Source organism: Ursus americanus, chromosome 19 (genome assembly GCF_024610735.1).
Source record: "Ursus americanus isolate L20-20 chromosome 19, mUrsAme1.1.p, whole genome shotgun sequence".
Taxonomy (NCBI): domain Eukaryota; kingdom Metazoa; phylum Chordata; class Mammalia; order Carnivora; family Ursidae; genus Ursus; species Ursus americanus.
In genome coordinates, this window is record NC_142145.1 from 21,117,615 (window position 1) to 21,141,994 (window position 24,380).

A 24,380-nucleotide genomic window follows, 5' to 3' on the forward strand; every position below is an offset into this window, starting at 1 on the left:
GGGAAAGTGAACCTTCGTGCTAAGATCTTTGCCCAGTTAGAAACACTGCACAAGGAGAGAGAATATTTGTAATCCAATAATTCCCCGAAACCCTGAGTTTATTATACAGGAACCGCTGCAGAACGCCTCCCCCCCCCCCCCCCGCCACCCCAAACACAGTTAAATAGTTGTAGTTAGTGGTGTTTTGCCTCGGGAAAGAAAACAAAAACACTTTGGAAAAGAAATAAAACATCTAGTAAACATTCTGAAAACCGAGTGTTTGTATCCAATTGACTTACATAAAAGATACTGAACAGTGCATAAAGCCATGGAAGCTATGCTGATAAAGTAAATAAAGGGAAGCTGATAATTCTGAGACAACCCAGAATGTAAGACAAGAAAGCTTAGTGTCTCTGTAATTCTAGAATTTCATTGGGATTTAGTTACAGCGATGGGCTCATTCCCTGTTGAAACTGGCTATGGTGATAGTCACAAAAAATGGCTATCATCTTTACTGTGGACACATTCCTATTGTCTTAGCAATTATCTATTGTGGTGCATTGCTATACTGCATTATTATTTTCCCAGCATGATACGTGATATACTAATTTAATTTAATGTCTTAATTGCCATAATACTAGTTACTTTATGATGGAAATTTGTAATTGAAAGAAAATTACAAATAAAATATAACACAGCTTTGCTAATGAATCTCTCAGGCTTAGTCCCTCAAAACCCTGCCTAGGAAAGGGAAATTTTAAAAAGAAATGTTCATTCTCTTCCACTGGGAATCTTACAATGATGCCAGATTTGAATATTCATGTTTCCTGAGACTCAGGTTAAATTTACAGTGAAATAGCTGTCTTGATCTCGTTTCAGGTAGGACATGGACATGCATTTTTAGTAGCCATTTTTAAAGTTAGATTGCATTTTCTTTTGTCATTGTTGTTGTTATTTCAGTGAGTAAGGAGTGCTAATTTTTGCTCATTTGGATTAACGCTTTATTTTGCTGTCTCTGACCACTCCTGACTTCAAAGTCAACTTGTAAACACTGATGAATGTTCTAGAAAAATGGGAGAGCCTGTGGAAAGTTCTTACTTTTTCTACTGAAGATCTTAGAAATCTTAATCTCTCTCTCCCTTTTCCTCTACCTCTTTCTCTCTCCTCTCTCTTCCTCCTCCCTCCCTATTTTCCTGATTTTTAACTAAATATTTGGACCTCTAGGAAAAAACAACTTTAAAATTATTCGAACTTTCACATGGGCGAATTGATTTATATGACTCACAGCTCGATGCATTAATATTCACAGACTAAATGCATGAAAAAAATGTCAGAGAGCTTTTCTAAAGAGAAGATGTCTCCATTGTATACAGAGCTGAAATTATTTATTTATAATTGATAATATTAGTGAGAGACTATTTTTTATTCCTTACCCAAATTCACTGACAATGAACAGAAAGGCATCAGAAATATTTCTTGAATGCCTCTGAGCAGATATATTAGCTGTCTACTTGATTCTGTTCCCGATTTCATTATAGATTTCGATCAACTATTTGTTTACTAGCAAATACCCAATATTTATTGAGAGCTGACCATGTATAATTTATTAGTCTAAGCACTTTATATTTATTATATTCACCACACCTCTCTGAGACTCTGTGATTCCCATTTTACAAAGATGCTGAGGTGCAAGGAGTTGAAGCAACTTTCTCCAAGTCATACAACCTATAGATTGTGGAGCCAGACAGGCTGACTCCTCTCCTACATCCTGAATTGCTTTCTAACAATTGTCTCTTTGCCACTTGAAAATTCAGGTGGAAGAATAACTCATTAACATTTCCGAAGCCTCAAAGATAATGGAATAAGTAATTAGAACTATTAAAAATATAACACCATATTGTCTATTTCTCTTCCCCCTTTAAGACCTTCTACCCTGGGGCCGAGAAAACTGCCAGAGTCTGCCCATTCCTAGTATTCACTTTCATCAGAATTCATGATATCATTTAGGCCTATATCAAAGTTTTCAAATTTTGACTGGTATCCATCAGTGAAATTTGAAATTCATTTTTGGAGTTGAGACTACAGTTTACATATGTATGCGTGTAAATATACATAAACATATACATATGCACAGTATGTAAATATACATAAACATATACATATATACACACATAAATCCAGTTATACTCCATTTTATTGCACTTTATTTAATTGAGTTTACTTTTATTGTGCTTCACAGATATTGGATTTTTTACACATTAAAGGTTTTTTGGCAACCCAGCATCAAGCAAGCCTATTGGCACCATTTTTTTTTTTTTAAGATTTAGCCATCCATTTGAGAGAGAGAGAGAGAGAGAGAGAGAATGAGAGTGGGGGGGAAGGGCAGAGGGAGAGAGAGAATCTCAAACAAACTCCCCACTGAGCATGGTGCCTGATGTGGGGCTTGATCCGGGGACCCTGAGATCATGACCCAAGCTGAAATCAAGAGTTGGATGTTTAACTGACTGAGCCACCCGGGTGCCCCTTGGCACCATTTTTCCAACAGCATTTGCTCACTTCATGTCTCTGTGTCAATTTTGGTAATTCTTGCAATATTTTGAACTTTTTCATTATTGTATTTGTTACAGTGATCTGTGATCAGTAATCTCTACTGTTAATTTGTAATTGTTTTGGGACACCAAAAACCACACACATACATGATGGCAGATTGAATAAATAAATGTTGTATATGTTCTGACTGTTCCACAGACCACCTTTCCCCTGTCTCTCCTCTTTGGGCCTCCCTATTCCCTGAGACACAACAATATTGAAATTAGTTCATTTAATAACCCCATAATGGCCTCTAAGTGTTCATGTGAGAGGAAGAGTCACTCATGTCTCTCCCTTTAAATCAACTGCTAGAAGTAATTAAGCTTATAGAGGAAGACATGGTGAAAGCTGAGATAGCCTGAAAGTTTTGCGCCAAACGGCCAAGTTTATGAATGCAAATGAAAAGTTCTTGAAGGAAATTAAAAGAGCTACTCCAGTAAACACACAAATGATAAGAAAGTGATAGAGTCTTATCACTGATACGGAGAAAGTTTTAGTGGTCTGGATAGAAGATCAAGCCAGCCACATTATTCCCTTAAACCAAACCTTAATTCAGAGCAAGGCCCTAACTCTCTTCAATTCTGTAAAGGCTGAGAGGTGAGGAAGCTACAGAAGAAAACTCTGGAGCTAGCAGAGGTTGGTTCACGAGGTTTAAGGAAAGAAGCCCTCTGCACAACATAAAAGTGCAAGGGAAGCAGCAAGTGGTAATACAGAAGCTACAGCAAGTTCTTCAGAAGATCTAGCTAAGATCATCAATGGAGATGTCTACATTAAATGAGAGCTTTTCAATACAGACAAAACAGCCATGTATTAGAAGATGCCACCTAGGACTTTCATAGCTAGAGAGGAGAAGTCAATGCCTGGCTTCAAAAAGCTTCAATGCCTGACTCTCTTGTTAGGGGCTGATGTAGCTGGTGACTTGAAGTTGAGGCCAGTGCTCATTAGCTATTCCAAAACTCTTAGGAACCTTAAGAATTATGCTCAGTCTAAGCTGTCTATGCTCTATAAAGGGAACAACAGTCTGGATGACAGCACATCTGTTTATAACATGGCTTACTGAATATTTTAAGCCAACTGTGGAGGAAAAAAGATTCCTTTCAAAATATTACTGCTCTTTGACAATGTACCTGGTCACCCAAGAGCTCTTGATGGAGATGTACAGTGAGATTAGTGGTGTTTTCCTGCCTGCTAATACAACATCCATTCTGTAAACCATGGATCAATGAATAATTTTGACTTTCAAGTCTTATGATTTAAGAAATACATTTTGTAAGGCTATAACTACCACAGATAGTGCCTCCTCTGAAGGATCTGGGCAAAGACAACTGAAAATATTTGGGAAAGGATTCATCATCTAGATGCCATTAGAAACACTTGTGATTCATGGGAAAAGGTCAAAATACCAACACTAACAGGAGTTTGGAAGAAGTTGATTCCAATCCTCATGGATGACTTGGAGAGAGCTCAGAACCTCAGTGGAGGAAGGCACTGCAGATGTGGTGGAAACAGCAAGAGAACTAGAATTATAAATAGAGTTTTAAAAAGATTTTATTTACTTATTTGATGGAGAGAGACAGGAAGAGAGGGAACACAAGCAAGGGGAGTGTGAGAGGGAGAAACAGGCTTCCTGCTGAGCAGGGAGGCCAATGAGGGGCTCGATCCCAGGATCTGGGATCATGACCTGAGCTGAAGGCAGATGCTTCATGGCTAAGCCTCCCAGGCATCCCGAGAACTAGAATTAGAAGTGGAGCCTGAAGATGGGAGTGAATTGCTGTAATTTCATGATCACATTTGAATAGAAGAGAAGTTGCTTCTTATGGATGAGCAAAAAAAAGTGGTTTCTTAAGATGGAATCTACTCTTGGTGAAGATGTTGTGAAGATTGTTGAAATGACAATAAAAGATTTGGAATATTACATAAACTTAGTTGATAAACCAGCCTCAGTGTTTGTGAGGAGTGACTCCAATTTTGAAAGAAGTTTTACTCTGGGCAAAATGCTATCAAACAGCATCACATGCTACAGAGAAATCGTTCATGAAAGGAAGCATCAATTGTTGCAGCAAACTTCACTGTTGTCTTATTTGAGAAATTGCCACCCTAGCCTTTAGCAACCATCACCCTGATCAGTCAGCAGCCATCAGCACTGAAGAAAGACCCTCCACTAGCAGAAAGATTACAACTCACCGAAAGCTCAGGTGATGGTTAGCATTTTTTAAACAATAAAATATTTTAAAATTAAGGTATGTACATGTTTTTTAGACTTAATGCCATTGTACATTTAATAAACTACAGTATAATGTAAACATAATTTTATATGCAGCAGAAAACCAAAAGATTCATTTGACTCACTTTATTGCCATATTCAGTTTATTATGGGATCTGGGAGAAAATATATACACACATACACAGATACGCATTTATGTGTATATACACACATGGACATATACATACACATACATACATACATGTATACACACATATATACATACACACACATATGTGTGAGAGAGAGAGGTATGCCTATTTATTGACTGATATATGCCTGAGGTGTGTGTGTATGTGTATAGTAACTATCTATTTAGAGAGCAGGGGTGGTGGGGGGAGAGTAGAACAGAAATAAAAAGGGTTAGGAGTAAGAGAAAAAGAAGAGGAAAGACTATCAGATCTATACAGAAGAAAAGCAAAGAAAAGTGAAGTTCCAGGAGCCCACATGATGGAGCCAGATTGCCTGGGCTTACGTCCCAGCCATTCCACTCACTGCAAGTGCTTCAGTTACTGTCCTCGTCTATAACCTGGAGATAAAAATTGAGGACAATGAATGCACAAAATACAGTGCATAACTGTATTTTAAAGAAAAACAATAAATAGAAAAGTATATCTGAGTATATTGCCCACAACAAACTGATTATTGTATATATGTGTATAGAAATACACATATGTATATAGAAATATATAAAAATATACACATATATACATAAATATGTAAATATATATGGGTATGTGTGATTCTCCAGTTTGACTTGCCCTCTTGCCCTTTTGTAGTCTCAATGTCCAAAATAGGGTATTTTGCATAGCAAAATTTCTTAAACACAAACAACTAAAATTAAATGGTGGCTATTTTCTAATAGTTTTGGGTAGATTCATTCTATTTCCTCAATTTGAGAAATAATCTTCCTGTTTATTACCTCTCAATGGACCTAAATAAGCCAAAGCTGATCATAGTGAATTCTCAAAACCTTCTGTTTTATTGATTAATAAGATATAGTGACCTCTGGGGCACCTGGCTGGCTCAGTTGGTAGAGTGTGCAACTCTTGATCTTGAGGTTGTGAGTTTAAGCTCAGCACTGGGTGTAGAGATTACTTTAAAAAATAATTAAATTAAATTAAATTAAATCAAATTAAATTAAAAAGTTACTTGTGATTAGTTAAAGGGATAATTTGACTTAAATATGTAATTATTATTGTATAACAGTAATACCAAGGATGCTTCAAAAATTATTTCTACTTCCAAATATATATGTGAGCCATGATCTATATTTTGTGATTTTTCTCTTATTCCTTACACTGGATACCTATCTTCCCTGGCTGTCTTAATACCTTCATTTCTATAGCCAGTCATGAGTAATTTTTGTGGTACAGATAAGGGCTAATGATTTCTCTTCATTATTAATGCCTCCTACACTGCTTCATCCTCGGCACATCTCAGCAAAGATTTGCTGATGATGCTTATACAAACTCAAGCAATAAAATACACATTTTTATGTTTTCTGTGGCAATATGAATATAAGATGATGAGGAAGAGTTTGAACAATGTCATGGAAACCACATGTCTAACAACATACTACTTTATTGTCTTGGAAAATAAAATGTCAATGAATGATGAGAAAAAACAAGAAAGAACAAAGCATGGTGTAGCAGAAAGGAGTAAGTATCTGTTATATTGGATACCTTTCCAAAAGGCTTAAAGCTCTTCCCTGCTTGAGCAAAAGGAATTAAAATAAATACAGAATTTAGGAGAAAGTCTTCAAGAGGTCTAAATACATAAGCCCGGTTGGATTAGAAATCAGGTAAAAGCTTTTCAATCTTGCTTTAAATAATGCATAACCAAACAGCTACCTGTTTTCCCGAAGCTCCCATCCACACTTCCCTTATATACACAGGAGGGCTCAACTTAACAACTGTGCCCCACCCTTTTCTGATCCTGTCTTTGTTCATTTTGTTTTCTCTTCCTGAACTGTTTTCCATTTTGTCTTAGACTGTAGACATCCTACCTATCCATCATGAATCCACTTCTCCAAAAGGTCACCTTAATTTTTCTTCTTGTAAAATTCTCTCTCCTTTTAGAAATCCCACTGGTACTATTTTTACTGATTTTATGGCACTTGACATGGTTACCTGAACAGTAGTTTATAACTTGTTGGGGGAAGAAGTTCTGCCACACTAACATCAATTTAACCCATTGTTTAATATATTTTTGATGTTGACACTCTTCTGGGAGAAAGTGAACAAATTAAGTTTACCCAGTTTTTCTCTTCTTATTTGAGCCCTTTGTCTTTTTCTGTGATGAACAAACTAGAATCTGCTGCCTGGAATTTAGGATCTAGGTATAATCACATTATACCTTTCACAGCTCTGGAGTCCTATATTCTTAACACAAATTGCAACTGGGATGAAAGAAGGAATATGATTTATCAGTGGATGTAGGTATGTTTTATCAGCATTTTTCTGATCGTGGATTCTTGCCTGGAATTACATTCCTCAGATGATACAAATTCTATTTATTCAGTAAGAGGAAACTCAAATATTCCTTTCCCCATGACATTTTATCTTTTGTGAATCTAATAATGGACTTTCCTGCTTCTTATAGTGCTCTCTCTCTTTGTGCCCAGTTTTCATACCACTTATTATTTTAAGATATCTTTCACATATATCATTATTTACCAACCACCGTATGATTCTTACAGATGGGATCTGAAGCATACACTTTCTCTTTTAATTTTCTTTGAATATTACACAATACCCTCTCCCTTCCACTCTCATGGAAGGAATAATTTCACTACTTTAAACTATTTGATGGGTAGCAACTTCTTAATGACTAATAAAAATGAAGTACCATGAATTTTCAAGTTTATCAAATTGTGCCATTTACATAGTATTAATCTATTTCAGAGAACTGCTTAACATACACGTACAATGCTACAACAATTTCAAGCAAGATACTGATTTTAGTTATACTCTCTTTGGATAGAATAAAAATTTATGACCAGAAATAAATTACTTACATTTCCCTCAGATGTTACTTTCTCAGGATCTTCTACAGGACTTATAGTACATATACAAAGAATTATTTTAATTTGGGGGCTGAGGGAATAAGGAAAAATGACCAAAAATGACTAATAAGCAACAGAAATATGGAAAAAATATAATTTGTTCTTGAAAGTGTTTATCATACCTTGAAATAACTAATAGATGAGAAAACCCTCTATCCTGAAATCATTAGACTTGTATAACTAAACCTTAAATTTGAGTTAAAGTTTTTTGTAAATTTATCTGGTTTTCTCCTAGGACTTTCTATGCTATGACTAATCATTTGAATTTTATAGAGTGAGATTTCTTCTGTAATTTCAACCCCAAAGCCATCAACAATAATCTAAATAGTTTTATGAGTTTTATTTCATATAACAGATGCCTCACAAGTATTTTCAGGAATGTCCCATATCACTCCCTAACCTTTTTTGATTTGGCTTCTAGTATTTTTTTTTTAAGATTTTATTTATTTATTTGACAGAGACAGAGACAGCTAGCGTGAGAGGGAACACAAGCAGGGGGAGTGGGACAGGAAGAAGCAGGCTTCCAGCGGAGGAGCCCGATGTGGGGCTCGATCCCAGAACTCTGCAATCACGCCCTGAGCCGAAGGCAGACGCTTAACGACTGAGCCACCCAGGCACCCCTCTAATATTTTTATTTTTAGGTAAGTTACTTACAGCTACTCTTTTCCAGTTATTTAAGTATGTAATAAAAGTAGGTTAATTGTAAAATACTGCTCTAATGCATATAATTAATAATTAACTAATACTCTGTATTACCTTGATTTTGAGAAGATTCTATATATTCTAAAGATTCACCACAACTCTGAAATGGCAGAGAATGCATTTTTAAAGCCATGCCCATGGCTTAAATAAACACAAGGCAGCACAAATCACTTTGGTGAATGATTAACAAGAATGGAGAGAAAAAGAAAAAAAAAAAGGACAGATTGGTGAGCTTTTATTGGGAAGAAAGGAAAAATTAGCATGATCCTTGAGTGGCTGCATTTCCACTCTAAGTACAGCTCTCAGACAGGACAGCTCTCTCGAAGTTCCCAAGCCCTTTGAGGTTAGTTAATTTGTTGCTAAAATAGTGGACATAACCCTATCAGTCTCCTCTTGAAAACAAATATCTAAAGAGACAGACCCCACTAAATGTCAAAAATACGTTTGCTGCCAAATTGGATTACCTCTGTACCCAAAAGAAATGGTTCTTTCAAGTGCACTATCACAATTGTATCAACAGATAATTTCACCTTAAGGAGCCATAGTTTCATACGTAATCACATTCACATCTGTAAAGAAGGCCACTGGGCATTGAATGTAGGTTTAGAGATAACATGTCCTAGTGGGGGAAATCATCTTTATAAATTCAGGCTTTCATGCTAAACATACCTCAGCCAATTCCTAGTTTTATAGAACAATGTTTCTAAGGGACTGCTCAATTTATAGATGAGAAATTGTTCTCTTACCTCATAGTTTCAATTCAATTCTTCTTGCACTAACTTTTGTTGCCAAAGTAACTTTCTTTCAGCTAACTTGATCTCTAAATGCATAATCCTCCTTCTCCCTTTTTAACAAGGAGCTATGTGATGTATCTCTGGCCAATCCAACACTTCTTTCCAGGTCTTATGTGACAAGTAACTTCAAATCTGCTGAATATTTCTCTCTAGTTTGCTCTTTCCTACCTACACATCTGTCCTCCCCCGTAGGAAGGGTGTTGAGATTTGCATTTCATTTTCTATTTAAGTTGTCTCTCACCCATACATGTCTGTACTCTCCTAAAAAATTTAGGTTGGGTTCTAGCCTTAAATGACTAGAATGCATTCTGCATTGGAAGTAAAAGCTCACTTGAGTTTTAACTATTAATATTGACTGGGGCTGGGTCCCACTCTTCTGGAAAAAAAAAAAAGTTTTTTTTTTTTTTAAGTTATGGATTTTATTCTTAGCATTTTCCATTCAAAGAAGGGTTTCAATCTAGTCCATCAGTGATCATTTCCACAGAGAGAGAAAGAGGGGCAGAGAACAGGAGATTTATATATATATAAATTTTTTCCTCCCACAGAAGTAAATATATCATCATTAAAAACTAACTGACAAGAAAAAGCAGGTAAAACAACAATTCCTTTCATTGTGACATCAATCTGGTTGTGAATCCACTAAGCTACTAGCTTCTTAAGGACAGGGACTGCCTTTTCCAAATTTGTGTCCTCGAGGCCAAGCACAGGATAGGTGTTTATACATTATACATTATACAATAATGTTTATACATTATTGAGGCCTGAGTGTCTTCATAGGATAATCCTTTCACATTCAGTCACTTCCTGGCTGCAACTGAGGAACAGCTATGAAAAAGCTAGATGATGAACAACGTTTAAGACATACGAGTATACTTTTCTTCAAAGTAATAACAATTACAGCAACAGAATATTAGAAACATCAACTATAATAAGCTACTCTGCTATAGTTGGCAAAGATAGTATTTTAATCACCTTAGAGATATGAAGACCTTTTGATTTCATTTCCTACACCATCAGTACTTCTTATTGTGGCTACAATATGCTAAAAAATTCTTCCTCCCATCTAAAAATTCTGGTCTATGAAGAACATCTGATCTTCAACCTTTACTTTAGAGTTCTTTATATATGCTTGAAAACTATTCTAGACCTCTCCTCACAATTTTCTTTATCCAGACAAATAATCCCATTACCCTTCCTCAGCTACAGCTCTTTTTGTAATCAGGGTTTGCTTCTCTATAAATACAGACTGAGCTTCCCATTTCTCTCTTTAGTTGTGGAGCCTAGGACCAAATTGGCAGAATGATGCTATGAGGCTCAAACCCGTGATAAAAATAATAGGAGGATTACCTCAAGGTCCTAATTCTATACGCTTCCTGATGTTATTGTCATACCTTTGGAATGATTTTTTTTTAAGATTTTATTTATTTATTTGACAGAGATAGAGACAGCCAGCGAGAGAGGGAACACAAGCAGGGGGAGTGGGAGAGGAAGAAGCAGGCTCCCAGCAGAGGAGCCTGATGTGGGGCTCGATCCCAGAACGCCGGGATCATGCCCTGAGCCGAAGGCAGACGCTTAACGACTGCGCCACCCAGGCGCCCCAAAGGAATGATTTTTGTGCTATCAATCAAAACTTAGGTGGATATTGGCAACTATGCAACAATTAGGTTAGTGTGTATACACACACACACGCAAATATGTATGTGTATGTATATCTAAATATAAACACATATTTTAATATATGTACTTCTATATCATAAAATACTCATGTTTAAAATGTCACGTATACACGTAAACACAGAAAATTATACATTCACAGATATACAATTTATAAACATCTTTCTTTGCCAATTTTTAATTTTAGCTGTGAAGGAAATGAAAACATGTTAAAACAAGATAAAAATGTTGTCATGTATGTTGTATAATGACAGAAATAATATATCTAAAAAATAAGTTATCCAATTCCTAACATTGCGTACTGACAGGAATTTGAGAGCTAGCATTTTTTCCTCAGTTAAATGTTTTCTACCATGCCTTCTTGGTATTTGAGAGTAAAAGATGTGGATATTCTAAAAGTCTAGAAAAAATGTTTCTGCCATGCATGAGAGCTATTTCTGTGTATTTTCAAATGTATTTTGAAGAATTATAATAAATTACAGTAGAAAATTTGTTTTTCAAGTTTCTTATTAGTAGTAAATACTCAATGAGGGAGTCTTTCAGCATATTTAACTAAGAAAATGATGGATTCTAACACACAACTAATTTCTCTCCCTCAACAGCTAACGAAATAAACATCAGTCCTAGTACATACAAACAGGGACATAAAAATCAACAACAACAAATAAAGAAAAGGAAGCATAGACAATTGAAAAAAAAAAGAAACAGATATTTTTGGAGCAGAAAGGTGGATTAGGATTGAGTTCCTTATCTGTCCTTTAGACACAGAAATGGCCCTGAAGTTTGGGGCAAAAGCCTAAGAATTCTCAGTAATACCTCCAAACTTGGATCAATGCAAAACCTATGGAAATAGCCTTATGTTTCTCCTTTACTGAGAGAAGAGAAGCTGGAAGGCTGTTGAAGAGACATACAGGAGGTGGGGCTCACTACGATGAAAGCTCTTGGGCTAACAGTGAGCTGAAGACTTGACCAGAAACCTAAGGACCAGCCCCTCTACTCTAGAAGGGAATGGGAGCAGCACCAGCCAACACAGTATGTTGCTTCAATTATACCTATTCCCCAATCATTCCTGTTGGTTCTTTAAAAAAGGCACAAAACCTGAAATCTCCAGCCTTCTAACGGGAGCCCAATGGGTCTAAGGCAGGGTGGTAAACAAGTCTACAAGTAACTTTTATTGTATTAGAGCAAATAGTGTCTAGACAGAGCCACCCACACATGAGCAAGATAAAAGACATATTTGAAATATATGAAAATACATTACAGCCAACAATAATGAGAGACAGAAAAACACAGAGGCACAGAGAAAGGTAGTTGGGCGAAGGGATAGAGGAAAACAAAGCACTCAACCCAGAAGAAATACAAGGGTAGGAGGAGAAATTGCTCAAGGTGCATTACACAATGGATTCACTTCATATGAGAATAAATTCAATATAACTAGAGGTCAAAGACTAGATGACAAAATAACAGAATGAAACAGAAAGAGATAGTGGACCTAAGAAATAAAGCAAGGACCAAAACAACATCATTAGAGAGCCAATATATAAATTATAAAGTACAAGTAACATTTAAAAAAAAAAAACTACTAAAAATCATATTACCAACATAGAGGAGACTTGAGATAATCACAGTAAATGTAGATGAAAAAAGCCAAAGGACTAAAATAACACAAAGCTTGTATAGAAAGAGGACAAGCAGAAATGATCAAATATTAAGATAACTGGAATTCTGATGCATAAACCCACAAATGGAACACAATATATATCCAAAGATAAAATAATAGGACATTTTCCCTGAAAAATAAATCAGAAATTTCAGAATCAAAGACTATACCACGTTCCTAGGAAATTGAACACATAATTCCCGATAGAGAGACATATCTCATTTGGGCTACTGACTCTGAGGATAAAGAATTATCTGAACATCCAGACAGAAAAATCAAAATCAAAACAATCTGTATGAGGTAAGGGGGAATCATATGTCCATATAGTAATATCCAATGTCAGAAGACAATGGAGCAATATTACCCAAAAATATTATATATGAACCTTTCTATCCAAAACCACTTTCTCAATTATGAAAGTACTCAGAAAATATAGCTTGCTCTTTGTTTCTTTGTTGCTTTCTTTCTTTTTTAAAAAATATATAACACTTTCTAAAGCAAGTCTGACAACAAAATCCAGGCAATTAAGAGTACCATCAAAATAAAAAGTTAGACATCCTGATGAATGTGATGAATATCGACAATATCTCTATACAGGAATAAAATAAACACAATGAAAATAAAATTACTGAAGAGAATTCAATTGTTATGACCCGAACAGGAGACAACCAGCATTATAACTACTAAAATCAAAAGGTGGGGAATGAGAGTTGAGTGAAGTCCTGCTGTGAAGGCATTCCTGCCTTTATGGTAGGAATTTAATCTGTTCTGCCCTTAAATAAAACATGAATTTACAAAGACAAAAAGCAGTATCTACAGCTGCATGACACTGTCATAAATGTATTTCTACCTAGCCATTCAACTATTCATGTACATAGAAGGACATAGGGGATACTGAGACTTGGGAAGATTTTTTGTTTTTGTTTTTTGAACAGTAATAGGAGCTGACATTTATTAAGCATATCCCTGTGCCAGGAGCCATGCTAAAGCACTTTACCAATATTCTATTACTAATCTTTCAAACACACTTTTAAAGTAGGTACTGTTATTAGCATGATATTTTACAGATGAGAAAAGTAAGGCTTTGTCCAACATCACCCAGGGAGAGTGAGTTGAATAAGGGGGCTCTGCACTGCTGAGCTCTGGAAAGCAGAAGCAGGTGCCCTTCCTGGGGTGGGAGCCAAGCTTCCAGGTAACAAGCGCCTCATAGATGCCAGGTCCTTTATTTACATGAACTCTGATGCTTATGTATCCCTCGGGGAGGGAGCTGTAGTTCCCCTTTCTGAAAGTGGGAAACCAAAGCCTCTGTGGCTCCTGACATGCTCCAAGTCTTCATCGTTTCTCTTCAAACACTGTCATGGATTATGATGAATGTGGGGCTCTGCGGCCTCAAATCATTCTCAGCACTTGTTTCCAAGACTTCTCATCTAGTGAATGAAACGAGAATTCCTAGCTCAGGAAATGATGCTCTTGAGAGCAGCTGGAGGTACCACCCTTCTAGAGAGGCTTGACTCAACGATTGTGATGGAGACCATCCTGGCACTCCTGCCTTTGCTTTGGACAGTGGAACTCTTAGTCCCACTTTTTTTTTTTTTATTATCTTAATGTTTTTTTATTATATTATGTTAGTCACCATACAGTACATCCCTGGTTTCTGATGTAAAGTTCGATGATTCATTAGTTGTGTATAACACCCAGTGCACCATGCAATACGTGCCCTCCTTACTACCCATCAGCAGTCTATCCCATTCCCCCACCCACTCCCCTCTGAAGCCCTCAGTTTGTTTCTCAGAGTCCATAGTCTCTCATGCTTCATTCCCCCTTCTGATTACACCCCCTTTCTTTATCCCTTTCTTCCCCTACTGATCTTCCTAGTTCTTATGTTCCATAGATGAGAGAAATCATATGATGATTGTCTTTCTCTGCTTGACTTGTTTCACTTAGCATTATCTCCTCCAGTGCCATCCATGTTGCAACAAATGTTGAGAACTCGTTCTTTCTGATAGCTGATAGTAATATTCCATTGTATATATGGACCACAACTTCTTAATCCAGTCATCTGTTGAAGGGCATCTTGGTTCTTTCCACGATTTGGCTATTGTGGACAATGCTGCTATGAACATTGGGGTGCATATGGCCCTTCTCTTCACTACGTCTGTATCTTTAGGGTAAATACTCAGTAGTGCAATGGCTGGGTCATAGGGTAGCTCAATTTTTAACTTTTTATGGGACCTCCACACTGTTTTCCAGAGTGGCTGTACCAACTTGCATTCCCACCAACAATGTAGGAGGGATCCCCTTTCTTGACACCCTCTCCAGCAATTGTTGTTTCTTGCCTTGTCAACTTTTGCCATTCTAACTGGCATAAGGTGGTATCTTAGTGTGGTTTTGATTTGAATTTCCCTGATGGCTAAGGATTTTGAACATTTTTTCATGTGTCTCTTAGCCATTTGTATGTCTTCATTGGAAACGTGTTTGTTAATATCTTCTGCCCATTTTATGATTTGTTTATTTGTTTCTTGCATATTGAGTTTGAGAAGTTCTTTGTAGATCTTGGATACCAGTCTTTTATCTGTAGCATCATTTGCAAATATCTTCTCCCATTCCGTGGGCTGCCTCTTAGTTTTTTTTGACTGTTTCCTTGGCTGTGCAGAAGCTTTCTATTTTGATGAAGTCCCACAAGTTCATTTTATCTTTTGTTTCTCTTGCCTTGGAGATGTGTCATGAAAAATGTTGCTGTGGCCAATGTCATAGAGGTTGCTGCCTATGTTCTCCTTTAGGATTTTGACGGATTCCTGTCTCACATTGAGGTCTTTCATCCATTTGGAGTTTATCTTTGTGTATGGTGTGAGAGAGTGTTCAAGTTTCATTCTTTTGCATGTAGCTGTCCAATTTTCCCAGCACCATATATTGAAGAGACAGACTGTCTTTTTTCCACCGGAGGTTTTTTCCTGCTTTATCAAATATTAGTTGCCCAAAGAGCCGAGGGTCCATTTCTGGGTTCTCTATTCTGTTCCATTGGTCTATGTGTCTGTTTTTGTGCCACTACCATGCTGTCTTTGTGATCACAGCTTTGTAGTACAGCTCGAAATCCGGCATTGTGATGCCCCCAGCTTTGTTTTTCCTTTTCAATAGTTCCTTGGCGATTCAGGGCCTTTTCTGGTTCCATACAAATTTAAGGGCTATTTGTTCCAGTTCTCTGAAAAATGTCCTCGGTATTTGATCGGGATAGCATTGAAAGTGTAGATTGCTCTGGGAGAATGGACATTTTAACTATGTTAATTCTTCCGATCCATGAGCATGGAATATTTTTCCATCTTTTTGTGTCTTCCTCAATGTCTTTCAGGAGAGATTTATAGTTTCTAGAATATATATCCTTTACGTCTCTGGTTAAGTTAATTCCAAGGTAAGGTATGGTTTTTGGTGCTATTGTAAATGGGATGGATTCCCTAATTTCTCTTTCTTCAGTCCCATTATTCGCGTATAGAAATGCAACTGATTTCTGAGCATTGATTTTGTATCCCGCCACCTTATTGAATTGCTCTATAACTTCTAATAGTTTGGGAATGGATTCTTTTGGGTTTTCCATATAGAGTATCATGTCATCTGCGAAGAGAGACAGTTTGACTTCTTCTTTGCCGATTTGGATACCTTTTATCCCTTTTTGTTGTCTGATTGCTGTTGCAAGGACTTCTAGTACTATGTTGAATAATAGTGGCGAGAGTGGGCATCCTTGTCGTGTTCCTGATCTTAAGGGAAAGGCTTCCAACTTTTCCCCATTAAGAATGATATTTGCTGTAGGCTTTTCATAGATGGTTTTTATGAGATTGAGGAATGTACCCTCTATCCCTACACTCAGAAGGGTTTTAATCAGGAAAGGATGCTGTATTTTGTCAAATGCTTTTCTGCATCTATTGAGAGAATCATATGATTTCTGAATTTTTCTTTCTGGATAAAATCTAAGACCCTGATCGATTTGCAAATGTTGAACCACCCTTGCATCCCAGGGATGAATCCCACTTGGTCATGATGCATAATCCTTTTAATGTACTGTTGGATTCTATTAGCCAGGATCTTGTTGAGGATTTTGGCATCCATATTCATTAGGGAAACCAGTCTGCAATTCTCCTTTTTGATGGGGTCTTTGCCTGGTTTTGGGTATCAAGGTAATATAAGCCTCATAGAATGAGTTTGGTAGCTTTCCTTCTGCTTCTATTTTTTGAAATAGCTTTAGGAGAATAGGTATTATTTCTTCTTTGAATGTTTGGTAGAATTCCCCAGGAAAGCCATCCGGGCCTGGAGTTTTGTTTCTTGGAAGGTTATTTATCACTGACTCAATCTCTTCATAATTAATTGGCCTATTTAAAAAATCAATTTCTTCCTGTTTCAGTCTTAGAAGTTTATAGGTTTCCAGGAAGTTCTCTATCTCTTCCAGATTGCTTAATTTATTGGCATAAAGGTGTTGATAAAAGCTTCTAATAATCCTTCCAATTTCATTGGTTTTGGTTGTGACCTCTCCTTTTTCATTCATAATTTTATTAATTTGGGTCCTTTCTCTATTCTTTTGGATAAGTCTTGCCAGCGGTTTGTCAATTTTATTGATTCTCTCAAAGAAACAGCTTCTAGCTCTATTGATCTGCTCTACTGTAGTCCTGGTTTTTAAATCATTGATTTCTGCTGTAATCTTGATCAACTGCTTTCTCGTGTGTGGATTAGGCCTGTCCCTCTGTTGCTGTTCCACCTTCTTGAGGTGAGAATATAAAAACTGCATTTTAGATTTTTCTATACTCTTGAGTGAGGCTTGGATGGCTATGTATTTCCCCCTTAGGACTGCCTTTGCACTATCCCATAGGTTTTGGACTGTTGTATTTTCATTCTCGTTGGTCTCCATAAATTGTTTAAATTGATTTTTGATTTCCTGGTTTATCAAATCATTCTTGAGCAGGATGGTTCTTAGTCTTCAAGTGTTTGAGTTTCTTCCATATTTTTCCTTGTTATTGAGTTCCAATTTCAAAGCATTGTAGTCTGAGAATATGCAGGAAATAATTTCAGTCTTTTGGTATCAGTCGAGACCTGTTTTGTGTCCCAGAACATGGTCTATTCTTGAGAATGTTCCATGGGCATTAGAATAGAATGAGTATTCTTTGGTTCTGGGGTGTAGTGTTCTATATATATATATATCTATGAGGTCCAACTCGTCGAGTATGGCATTCAAAGCCCTTGTTTCTTTGTCGATTTTCTGCATGGGTGCTCTGTCTCTTTCTGATAGTGGAGTGTTGAGGTACCCTACTATTAACGTATTTTTATCTATATGTCTCTTTATTCTGGTTAAGAGTTGGCTTGTATATCTTGCTGCTCCCCTGGTGGGGGCATATATATTTATAATTGTCATATCCACTTGTTGGATACATCCTTTAAGAATAATATAGTGCCCTTCTGTGTCTCTAACTATAGTCTTTAGTTTAAAATCCAATCTGTCTGATGTGAGAATTGCTACCCCAGCTTTCTTTTGAGGTCCATTGGCATGAAAGATGGCATTCCATCCCTTTACTTTCAGTCTGAATGTATCTTTAGGTTCAAAATGAGTCTCTTGTAGACAGCAAATGGATGGGTCATGTCTTTTTATCCAATCTGCCACCCTGTGGAGTTTATGGGAGCATTTAGGCCGTTTACATTGAGACTGATTATTGAGAGATATGATTTTAATGATGCCATGTTGCCAGTAAAGTCTTTGTTTCTATCTATTGTGACTTTCTGTTCTGTATCACTCTTGGGGCCTTTTTACCTTTATAGAACCCCCCTTAATATCTCCTGTAGGGCTGGTTTCATGGTTACGAAACTGGTCAATGACTGGCGATTCTGGAAGGTCTTTATTTCTCCATCAATTCTGAATGACAGCCTTGCTGGATAAAGGATCCTTGACTACATGTTTTTCTCTGAAAGAGCTTTAAAAATGCCCCCCCCAACCCTTTCTCTCATTCCAGGTCTGTGTAGATAGGTCTGATGTAATTCTGATACTTTTGCCTTGGTATGTGAGAAATTTCTTTGCCCTGGCCGCTTTCAATACTGTATCCTTGGATCTAATATTTGTGAAATGCACTATGACGTGACGTGGCGTAGTTTTGTCATGGTTGAGCTTGGGAGGGGTCCTCTCTGCCTCTTGGACACGAATGTTTGTTTCCCTTGCTAGATTAGGGAAGTTTTCAGCTACAATTTGTTCAAATATCTCTTCTAGACCTCTGTTTTTCTCCACCCCCTCGGGGATGCCGATGATTCTGACATTGGAACGTTTCATTGAGTCAGTAATCTCCCGTAACCTACATTCTTGAGCATGGATTTTTTTAAGTCCAGATTCTATTTTAGCTTTGTCTTCTACTAATCCATCCTCCAATTCTCTGATACGTTCTTCTGCCTCATTCACCCTGGCCATCAGAGCCTCTAGTTTTGACTGCATTTGGCTCATAGAATTTTTAATTTCTGCCAGATTCGCTCTCATTTCCGCCCTTAGAGATTCTATATTCTCATTAATATTTTTGTTAATACTTCTTTCAAATCTACACATCATCTTGACCATTGTTACTCTGAATTCCATTTCTGATAATTTGGTTATATCCATATCCATTAGTTCTGTGGCAGAGGCCACAGACTCATTGTCTTTTCTTTGCTTGGGGGGGATTTCTCCTTCTCATCATTCTGATGAGGAGAGGTTGCGGGGTTGTCCAGAGCCCAAATTATTGCCCGGGACCCAGGCCGTGCGCCCTTGTTTTATAGGGATCTTAGGGAATTGGGCTTCTTGATTTTTCAGCCTGCCTTCTGGGGGAGGGGCCTGCCGCACCGATACTCAGGCAACCCTGTTTGGGTACAGTTTCCGTGTCCCCTGCGAGGGGGGATGGGGGTGGGCACACTGTGAGCTGGTATTTCCAGGCCTTTGTTTTCTGGCAGCTTTCCCTGGCGGTTTGCTGTGCCTCTTCTGAGAGTCAGAGCAGCAGTGGCCGAATCTCAGCCTCTGTCTCATAACAGAGGGATCGTGGACCATTCTCCCCTGATGTTCTGGCCACTTTAACTCTGTTTCTGTTGGTGCTGCTCAACCCTGCAGCATCCCGGGATGTGCGCCCCACACCCGGCGTCCCAGCCCTCACTTCCAGGGCCAGTGAGTCTCTGTCCTTTGTGTTTCTAACACTGCCAGCCGCCAGCCACCCCTGCACCCTCCCGGAGCTACCAGTCTCAGTCTGGTTCCAGTGAGTGCACCGGAGCTCCGTGAGAAGTCTGGTGGCGCACTCCCCGGCTCACGGTCTCAGTCTGTTCTCTCGCGGGTGCGTGTCCACGAGTCTGCCCGCTCCCCGTGCCAGTGGCTACCGCTTCCCGGTGCCCGAACGCAGTGACTCCCTCCCCCTTCTGTTTATCTTCCAATATCTGTGTTCGGTCTCACCGCTCCCCGCCTTGTACGTCAATACTCAGCGCTGCAGATGTTCATTTGTAGAGATCCAGATGTATCTTCCTGCATCTCAGGCTGATTCCGTGGATGTTCAGGCTGGTCTGGTACCTATCCAGCTCGACTCAGGGGACTGGCTGAAAAAGGGGCCCCCTACTCCTCTGCCATCTTAACTCCTCCTTCCCCCACTGGAAATTCTAAGAGCTTGCATAAATGGTACATATGATAAACATATTTATCCTCTTTTTTTTTTTTTTTTTTTAAATCATACTTCTCCACTGGGGCTTAGAAAAACTTTAGAGGAACTTGTTGCTGGTGACAAGAACACATCAACCCTTAAGGGAAGTCATGTAGAGGAAAGAGCAATCTAAGCTTTTCTACCTCAAATTTGCTGAAGGGAGACTATTTACAGGGTGACTTTTGCAAATTGCTGTATGACAGCAAGAACAGTCAGAACTCTCACTCCTGACTCTGCTTCTATTGTAGGGCGATAAGGACAATGGGTAATTAACTGAACTTTTCTTGACTTCAGTTTCTTAGTCTGAAAACTTAGAAGATTGAATGAAATCCTTATTTTCAAATTCTTCGGAATTCCTTCAAGTGTTACTGGGGAGGGGATGGTTGTGTTACTCTCCAGCCCTGTAATCCCTTCAAGGAAAAAGCACCATGTTGACCAACTATAAATACTGAGCTTCTGTATTAACTGAAAGCTGCATGAGAACATTTTCTGCTGCTAAAACAAAGAAAGTAAATTATCCCCAAGCTTTTTTTCCCCACTTTAAAATTTTGTGAGTCTAACACAAGAGTATATATGGCTAGTCCAATGCTGTTCAGCATGAACAGTTTATACAGAGTTGATTTAGCAAAGAAAGAACAGGGAAAATAAAGTTGTCAGTTTGCTTTTTATTCTGCCACTAAAATAATATTTGGCTAGCATTAATGCATTACTTGAAACAATAAATACCAACCTAAACGTCTCATAAAAATCACAGAAAGTGACTCAAAGGCAGGTCAAGGGTAATTAGTTCAATGCCTTGCTGCAAAATGACAGTATTCCTTTCATACTAACACTTTTAAATGACTTACTTTTAAGACTACTTGGTAAAAGAGTCCTTCCGGCATTGATTATATTCTAATTTTGAGACTCTATCTGCCTTTTTCATTCCTGCATTCTGGCCTCAAGAGACCTTAGCTATCTCCCTACAGATAAGACAAAACTCCATGATAATTTCACTGCTTTATAAGTGTGGATATCAGGAACCATGGAAAAATGTGTGTGTGTGTGTGTGTGTGTGTGTGTGTGCGTGCGCACGTGTGTTAAGATTCATAAAATCTTACCACATAAAGAACCCATAGAAACTGGAATGGCTTCTTGCATGGTAAATGGAAACATTCTTTTTGAACATTTTGCCTGATATTTAAAAATCAAGAAGGAATGCTTATAAAGTTTGTGTGCAATTCATAGTGCTAAGTTGGATTTAAAAACTCAGATTTCATAAAATTCATCCCAGTTGGGAAGAACTGGTATCAAATATTAAAATATAATGTATTAAGGGCAAATGATAAAGGCATGCATTAGAATAAAAACAGCAAAATCTAGTATATATTGAACAGAAGTTTATATCAAAAGGGATCTAGGAATTTTTGTTGACTGCTAAGACCTCTAATCTTTGAAACATGCCCTGGGTCTTAACACTTCATGCAAGTTACCCTGCATACCATAAACAAATACACACATATAGATGTGCAGGTATGTGGATGTGTGTGTTAAGGAATGTTTGGGTAACTTTATCACCTGGGATCTGGCAGTCAGTGCTGGCACAGAACAATTTGTTACCCTAAACACCCTCTTCTGTAAATGATACTCTTCAAACCTCAGGGAAACACTTCTTCATTGCCTCCCCTCTACTCACCAAATACAAGAGCCAAATGTAAGGCTAAGAAGTACTGTGTTCTTACCTTTCTGTCTCTGTATTTCATAGTGAAATCTTGTTACACACAAAAGCTCACTGGGAAATGGTTGGAAAGAAAAGCTTGAGGAAATATGTCATGTAATTCTTTAAATATTACAGAATCTTTCCTATCCTTTCTCATTCTCAGAAGTATTTGCATATTTTACTTACCATATGACTATCAATTAAAAGCAAACTGGTTATAATCCATCCATTGATTCTAATTAAAAAACATATGTTTTTTTCAGAAGCTTTTAAAAAGTTCTTGGTATAGGGGCGCCTGGGTGGCACAGCGGTTAAGCATCTGCCTTCAGCTCAGGGCGTGATCCCGGCGTTGTGGGATCGAGCCCCACATCAGGCTCCTCCGCTGTGAGCCTCCTTCTTCCTCTCCCACTCCCCCTGCTTGTGTTCCCTCTCTCACTGGCTGTCTCTATCTCTGTCAAATAAATAAATAAAATCTAAAAAAAAAAAAAAAAGTTCTTGGTATATTTTCCATAGTTCTCATATATATTTACTTTATGTTTGTTCTTTTTTTTTTTTAAAGATTTTATTTATTTATTCGACAGAGAGACAGCCAGCGAGAGAGGGAACACAAGCAGGGGGAGTGGGAGAGGAAGAAGCAGGCTCACAGGGGAGGAGCCTGATGTGGGGCTCGATCCCACAATGCCGGGATCACGCCCTGAACCGAAGGCAGACACCCAACCGGTGTGCCACCCAGGCGCCCCTACTTTATGTTTGTTCTTATATATACATTTAATTCTTGTTCATTTGCCAAACATAGAAAGTCATATAAATCAACACGTCTTTACTTCATGATTAACTCTGTGTGTGTGTGTGTGTGTGTGTGTGTGTATGTGTGTGTATACAAATGCCTATATTCCACAGCCAGATATATGCCCTTGAATGCTTTTATACGCATAGATACACTTGTAACAAAAGTACAACCTGAAATCTGAAAATTCTTTCTGCTTTTATGTACATATTTTTTAAGAGCTGATACAAAATTTCTGCATTGTGGAAAAAACAGATCAATCAAGTTACAAGTCAAGATATAAGTTACATAGAAAGATCCATTCTTTTATTTGTTTTTGCTTTTTCAATAAACCCAAACTTCAGGTAGAATAGAAATATAAGCTGTGAGTACCCTGAGGCTAGAACTCTACCTAATTATTTACTAATTTATATCTTAAAATATAATGAATGAATAAATGCTAATTTGACTAATTGATTGATTGATTGATTGATGGGAGCTATAAATTATCTTAGAGATCTAGTTCCATCCTTACATGTTATGAGGAGAAATTAAGGATAAATGACATTTCTATGGCATAACACAGCTAAGAAATATCAAAATATATATCAAAAGCAGTATCAGGGAGCACCTGGGTGGTGCAGTTGGTTAAGTGTCTGACTCTTGGTTTTGGCTCAAGTCATGAAATCAAGTTCATGAGATCCATCCCTAAGTCAGGGCTTCGTGCTCATCTTGGAGTCTGCTTGAGATTCTCTCTCTCCCTCTCCCTCTGCCCTTCCCCCTGCTCTCCCTCTCTCTCAAATAAATAAATCTTTAAAAAAAATAAAAAGCAATATCAGAGCTCAAGCTTCCTGAATTTTAACCAATGGCCTATCCTTTTACCAAACTAGATTTAAAAATACATATCAATTACTGATTCAATTTCATTGCTGGTAATCAGTCTGTTCAAATTTTCTCTTTCTACTTACTTCAGGTTTGGTAGGTTATATTTCTAGGAATTTATCTCTTTTTTTTAGGATGTCCAATGCATTGGCATATTTTTCATAATGTCTTAAAATCTTTTGTATTTCTGTGGTGTCAGTTGTTATTTCTCCTCTTTTATTTGTGATTTTGTGTCCTCTCTCAATCTCTCTCTCTCTTTTTATTATGAGTATAGCTAGAGGTTTAATTTTTGATATTTTCAAAGAACTAGCTCCTGGTTTCATTGACCTGTTTTATTGGTTTGTTGTTGTTGTTGTTTCCATATCACCCTCCCCCTTTTTTTTTTAAGATTCATTTGTTTGAGAGTGAGAATGCACAAGTAGGGGGGAGGGGCAGAGAAGAAGCAGAATCCCCACTGAGCAGGGAGCCTGATGTGGGGCTTGTCCCAGGACCCCGGGATCATGACCTGAACCAAAGGCAGATGTTTAATCAACTAAGTCATCCAGACACCCCTATATCATTTATTTGTGTTCTAATTTTTATTATGTCCTTCTTTCTGCTAGTTTTGGATTTTGTTTGTTCTTCCTTTTCTAGCT

At 37.7% G+C, this 24,380-nt stretch overlaps 1 protein-coding gene across 1 annotated transcript in view; it reads right to left on the reverse strand.

The window, feature by feature from the left end:
* LOC148108471 (netrin receptor DCC-like) overlaps positions 1-24,380 on the reverse strand; it is a 253,929-nt gene that overhangs the window by 107,309 nt on the left and 122,240 nt on the right. The window lies entirely within an intron of this gene.